The sequence below is a fragment of the Mustela erminea genome, chromosome 2 (genome assembly GCF_009829155.1).
Source record: "Mustela erminea isolate mMusErm1 chromosome 2, mMusErm1.Pri, whole genome shotgun sequence".
Taxonomy (NCBI): domain Eukaryota; kingdom Metazoa; phylum Chordata; class Mammalia; order Carnivora; family Mustelidae; genus Mustela; species Mustela erminea.
This window is the reverse complement of record NC_045615.1, coordinates 48,278,129-48,284,695: the sequence shown is the minus strand read 5'-3', so window position 1 is coordinate 48,284,695 and position 6,567 is coordinate 48,278,129. Positions and strand designations below refer to the sequence as shown.

Sequence of the window (6,567 nt, the reverse complement as noted above, 5' to 3'; positions counted from 1 at the left end):
ACCATGATGCCGATCACTTTTATTTGTTGTGTCCACGTTGAAATAGTGAACTCTTGGCACATATTTCTTTATAATAATTCTTCCAGGATACCTCCGGCTACATATCCTGAGCCCTATGGTACTACTTTAGAGATGGGATAATGTGTGGAGATACAATAGGGTCACTGAAAATTAAAATTACTTTCCAGACATGTTCTACTAATGAGCTATTCAGGAGAGCCAATTAAGAAGATGGGAATATTTGTTATGGAAAAGATCTAGACATAAATAAGAAGAAAGGAAAGAGGGAAAAAAAAATAGGGTGCCAGAAATGATTCTCTCTCTTTCCCCTGGATAGAACTTTGATGTTTCACAATAGATTTGTCTAAATATCTGGTAAATTGAAGATATGCGCCAGTGTAAAGGGTCTTTTTTATGTTGTCTCGGGGGTGGGTTATATGACTAGATAAGAATTCACTTAGAAAATCTTTACACAAAGCTACTTTCTTCCCTTTACTTTGCTATAGCCAAGATACTGGTGTTCTATTTAAATGTGTGAGGACTTAATTTTCAGATAGAATTGTCTTTGGTATAAGTTTGAGAATGGAGCTTTTAGATTCATATTGAACTTCTGGTTATACAAAAGTGCCATCTATAGGTTGATAATAAATGGTATAAATGGTTGTGATTCTTGACTCTTTCAGGATAATATAATTAAGGAATCTGTAGTCCAGGTAATGATGATAAAAACTTGGTTATGAACATTGGAGTCACTTATATAGGATCGTGGGATGTTAGCGGCAAAGAGGGACGAGAGCCTGCATAGCCTTATACTTGCCCAGACTAGATTCAGACTCTCTCTGTACCAACTTATACTGTGTGAATGTACTGAAACCATTTATCTTGAGCTTCTCCGAACCTATTTCTTTATATCTTTAATCATTATAAATGATAAAAATATTGATCTCCTAGCTCAAGATGTTACATAACGTAGAGATTGATGTAAAATGCTTAACACAGCACCCAGCACCAGTTAGGCACCCCAAACAATAGTAGCTATTGTGATTTTATCGTCATTATCATTCTCAATCTAATAAAAAATGTTAATAACTGTATAACATTGTTATTACAGTATTGTATTCTGAAGCAGTAGTTGACACTTTTTATAAAGTGGTGTAATGGTCATATAAAAATGTGGTCGTCACCTCCAAAATGGCCCCCACTGCTCTCCAGCTCCCAGTATTCACACCCGGGAATAGTCATCTCCTGATTGTACCAAGTTTGGTCTGTGGGCCCAATATAAAATGGCAAAAGTTATGGTATGTGTGGTAAGCAGGGTAATGGTTCCCCAGTTACGGCCACATCCAAATCCCCAAATCCTAAACCTGTGAATGTGTTGAATCGTTACCATATGCAGCAAGGGACTTTGCAGAGGGGATTGATTTAAAGATCTTGAGATAGAGAGATTATGCTGAATTCCTTGAGTGGTCCCAGTGTTCACCAAAGGGTTCTTAAAAGGCGGAAGAGAGTCAGAGTCAGAGGGATTGAAAGATGGCATGCCTATGTTTCTGAAGATAGAGAAAGGACCAGAAACCAAAGATTTCAGCTGGCCTCTAGAAGCTGGAAAAAGCAGGGAAATGGATTCTCCCCTAAAGCTTCCAAAGGGAACACAGGCCTATCTCCACCTTGACTTCAGCTTAGCAAAACCTATTTGGGGCTTCTGGTCCAAATATGTGCTAATTAAGTCACTAAGTTCGTGGTAAGCAGCAACAGGAAACCAGTGTAGTGTGTCACTTCCAAGATAAGTGGAAGGGGGCTTTGGGGGGTTTTTTCTGTCTTCCACATGAGTCAGTTTGGGGGAGGTCAGCTGCTGTGTTACCACAGTGCACCACACTCAGCAGCCTATGGAGAGGCCCCCAAGGCAAGGAACTGCAGCTTACCAACAAACAAGAAAGCTTGGAAGCAGGTTCTTCGGCCCCGGTCAAACCTCGACCGTAGCCCCAGGCGATAGCTTAAAGGTAACCTCAGGAGAGACCTGAGAGCCAGAACAAGCCCTTGAAGATGCTTCTGGATTCCCCACCCACAGAAACTGTACATAATAAATGGGTTTGCTTTAAGCTGATAAGTGTGAAGGTAATTTGTGGCACAGCAATGCATAATTAATACAGTATCCTATGTAATTTCCTCCCACACAGAATCAAGAGGCTCTACGTGACCAATGGAAGACCGTAGAAAGTGGTGCTGTGGTACTTCCGAAGACAGGTTCTAAAAATCAACACAAGTCCATTGAGCCTATGAAGTGTTCCCTCCAGGTCAAGATAATTGCCACGTCCTGGGGACACTCAGGCAGCCCTGTGGGAGAAGCAACTTGCTTTCCACCACGTGAGAGAGCCACCTTGTGTCCTCTGGCTTCAGTCAAGCCTTCAATGATTCCATCCCTCCCACCTTGATGTGGTCCTGCTGAAGTCCCACGCATTGCCGGGCAGAGACTAGCCAAGCCAACGGTGCCCTCTCCAAATTCCTGAGCCACAGAAACCATGAGACAGTAAATATTGTTCTTTTTACACTTCATTTTGAGTGCTTTGTTACGTCGTGATAGACTACTGTAGGAATATATTAAATATTTAGTAACTTCCAATTGCATTTTATGTTTTCATGTCCATAAGGAAAATGTATCTGTACCTTTTCAAATGTTGATTTAGACATGCAAATCACTAGTTTCATACTCTTCTTCCTCTGATTAGAATCTCCATCAATATTGTGTAACATAAACAGCAGAGAGAATTTGTAAGAACAGAGTAGTGTCGCAGCATATACACCTAACCCTAACGTGTAGCTGACTGAATTCTTGGCAGGGAAGTCACTTTCATTTTGGACACGTAGAGGCTTTATTGTTTATAGTCACATTTTGTTAGGGCAGACATTTCCGAGTCTCAAACGAAGCTCGGTTTGCCCATCCATTCCTTATTTCACTTGACTGCACATGGGACGGAGAGGCAGGAAAGAAGAACATTGACATGAGCCAATGGAAAGCAATGTCATCACTTCCTGCATACCTCTGAGTCTCTTGGGAATGCAGTCCGTCCATTCAAACTCCAGATGTCATCTCCAGACAGCAGTCCCTCTACATGTTCTCTCCTCCCTTGTTTTCCCCAGAATGGGGTCTAGATCCAGAAAGAACTTCATATCATGTCCTGAAACGGCTGGGCAACCCCCCGCGCCCCCGTCTGATCTGTGCATTGGTTTCTCATCTTTACCGACTTTCTTTGGGCTGCAGCTTGTCTGATCTCATCTTGGCACACTGACTGTCCTTTACTGCATTAACTGTCAAGGCATGTGGGGCTGGGGTGACTCAAGGAAGCCATTCTCTTGTACAGTCAGTTCATGGTCTCCCCACTTTCCACACTGTCCCCAACTTGATCTTGCTTTTTACTCAGGCTACTGCTACTTACCCACTGAAACCTTGCCCAACTATCCCAACAGAGGCCCTCCTTCCTAAAAATAGGGACCCTCTGGCAGCCACAGTGGCTCTCAACTCTCAGACCTTCCTCACACATCTCAGTGAGTATGGAACTTCTTTTGCTTCTCTTCTACATCCTCTGGGACCAAAGGGCACTTGGGAGAATGGGGGATAATTTTCTCGGTGAGTCCTGTCTTCTCTAGCTAACATGACAGAGGGCTAAAGAATTTTTAAGACATTGCCTTCTTGCTTGTATGAAGACCGCAGCAACCCCTCTGGCCAGGAGGGGTCCTAGCCATATTTCAGATGTTTTCCTTAGCAATTTAAATCTTGGCAACCTAATCAGTATCAAGTTAATCTTCTACATCTTAGGCAGAATTAATAACATGAGCAATTTGTAAATTCATCCTGTATGTATTCAATATGGAGCAATGCTAGAAAAATACTTTTAAATACCATCTTATTCATGCCTATATGTGTACCTAGAATTTTGTTTTATTATAATAAAACATGCCTATTCATATTTTCAATAAATAGCATGCCATATGCAGCAGTGTATCGTGTACCAGACCACAAGGAATTTCTCATCAAGTTTGGTTGCACTGCCATGGCTGTTTCTACCCAAAGCCTGCTTTCAGGGTTGGGGCCCAAGGGGTCCTAAAAAGATTTAGCAGTTCAGTCTGTGAGAACAGGGAAAGAAAAAATGCAGAACGTATCTAAAAGTCCTGTGCAGATCTCCATAGCCAAGCTCTCTCACTGAGTTGGGTTTGGGGACCAACCAGCTTTGAGATGTATCCCTCAGGGGTAAACTGAGTCAGAAAAAGATGCCCTGAAAAACAACAGGTTCTGATCACTAGCACTGTCCCTCCTTATCATTTTCTCTTTCCTCTTTCTCTTCCTGCCTTCATTTGCCACTGCTCATTTCTTCTTAGCAGCCTAAAGTAGTCATTTGGAGTACAGCTTCTAGAGAGACCTCTTCAATTCAAATGCTAACTCTGCCATTTACTAACCAGGAGAACTTGGTCATGCTACTTACACTTTCTTTGTCTCAGTTTTCTCATCTATAAAAATGTGACAGTGCTAGTAATAGTAGCTACCTCCCTGGGTTGTTGTGGGGGGCTCCATGAAATTAGATTTAATACATCTTTCGATTGCTGGGAAGCAATCATTATTAGCTGTTACTATGTTCTCTCTTCTTTGCCTTTCCAGTCTGTATCAGTCAACACAGACTGCCATAAGGAAACAGAATTGATTGTATGGCTTAACCAATTAAAATGTATTTCTTACAGTTCTGGAGGCTGCGAAGTTCAAGGTGAGGATACTGGCAAAGTAGACGTCACACTGAGTGTCTTCTCTTGGCTTGGAGCCCTCTGCCATCCTGCCATGTGTTCGTAAGACCTCTTCTTTGTGTTGAGAGAGAGAGAGAGAGAGAGAGATTGTTCTCTAGTATTCCTTCTCATGAAGACATCGATCCTTTCAGGGCATCACCTTTATGATCTTATTTTACCTTAATTGCTTCTTTAGAAGCTTCATGTCTCCCATACACTGGGAGTTAAGGCTTCAGCATATGAATGCAGTGGGGGGAGTACACACAGATATTCCTCCATAGCAGTGTCCTGCCCATAGGCATACTCGGTTTCTTCTTTTACACTTACTTGCTATATCTAACATCAAAACTAGATGTACTAAATGGCTAGACACTGTCAGTAAGTGTCACAGGGGCCAAAATCTTTAATGCAACAGAATGCTAAGTCACAGGTACTTCACTGTTCTATCTATATTTTGTAAAAAAATGCCATCTGACTTCATCATGAGCTGGTGTCTTGTCAGTAACAAATAATAGTTTGTAGTAGTTCCTATTTTATACACAATGCTGCATCAAACACAACTCCAAAAGCCAGTGGCCAGAAACAATAAGCATGTGTTTCTCCTACAGCTGAAGTCAGGCGCAGGTCAGGGCCAGGATGTGGGATTCTCGTGGCCTCACCTAACCTCTCTTGTTTGGAGGTAGATTGCCCATGGGTTGGGGTCATTTCTCTGGGATTTTATCTGACTGGGCCAACTCCTCTCTACTCCCCAGGGCTCATCCTCTTTGTCTCCCACATCCCTCCAGCAGCTTCTTCCAAGAAGATACAGATGCAAGCGAGCCTAGTCCCCAGTAATGGAAGCAAGTGGAGAAAGGAAGCATTTGAGGTGTGTTGAAGCATAGGCTCAGAAACAGAGTGCTGTCCCTCCTGCCACATGCTACTGGCCAAATTACGTCACAAGCACAATTCAGAGTCAACAGCTAGAGAAACAGACTCTGCCTCTTCATGGAGGAATGACAACTTCTAGCCATTTTGCAAATACTCCAGCAAAGATCACACCATCAAAGAAGAGAAGATCACCTCCCCTCTCCTTCTTTTTCACTTAAAAATAAAAATCACAAATTTAAATTAGAGAGAGTGTGATTAAAAATGGTGTGTGTTGGTAGGAAAGGTTTTATGTAATTCATCAATTACCCTTTGGGCGTGTAGACCATATTTGTATAAATAAGAGCACAGTGCCTATAGTAAGAAAAGAGTCTTTCTTCATAAGGGTGGTTTTTGTTTTTGTTTTTTTGTTTTTTGTTTTTTGTTTTTTGCTGCTGTCCTTGTTTTTTTAGGAAACATTTAGAGAAAGCTCTGAAAATAGCTTAATTTTTTACTGTGTTTCTCAACTGAGAGACTTTTCTAATATGTGCTACATATTGCAGAAAAAAGAGCATACTAATATAAACGAGAAGGGTAGGCTGAAAAGTATCGAAAGCCATTTTTTGAAAATGTATTACATTCTAATTATCTGACAGTTTACACTTAGCATTCAGATACAGCCAAGAATGAGGGAAGCTGATTTGCAAAAATAAGTTATAATGTACTGCCACCTTGTGTATCATGCCTGTAAGCACAGTTATTTTCCGTTAGTGTTTCTAGAATACTAATGAGAAAAAAAAAAAAGTTGCAAGTTGCAATGAAGGGAGACATTTTGTCCTTGTAAAAAACGTTTCTTAATGCTTTTTGTACCATGAGACCCTGGAAACCTATGGATATCTTTTCATAATAATGTTTTAAAATGTGAAAGAAATGGTAGATTACAGCTAGAAGTTAGTG

At 41.3% G+C, this 6,567-nt stretch overlaps 1 long non-coding RNA gene across 1 annotated transcript; it reads left to right on the top strand.

Annotated features, from left to right (window-relative positions):
* Positions 1-1,917: 1,917 nt before the first annotated feature.
* Positions 1,918-5,859, top strand: LOC116584480. The gene is made up of 3 exons (XR_004283212.1): positions 1,918-2,112; positions 2,292-2,524; positions 5,520-5,859. It is a non-coding gene; the product is annotated as an uncharacterized LOC116584480 (long non-coding RNA).
* Positions 5,860-6,567: the final 708 nt, after the last annotated feature.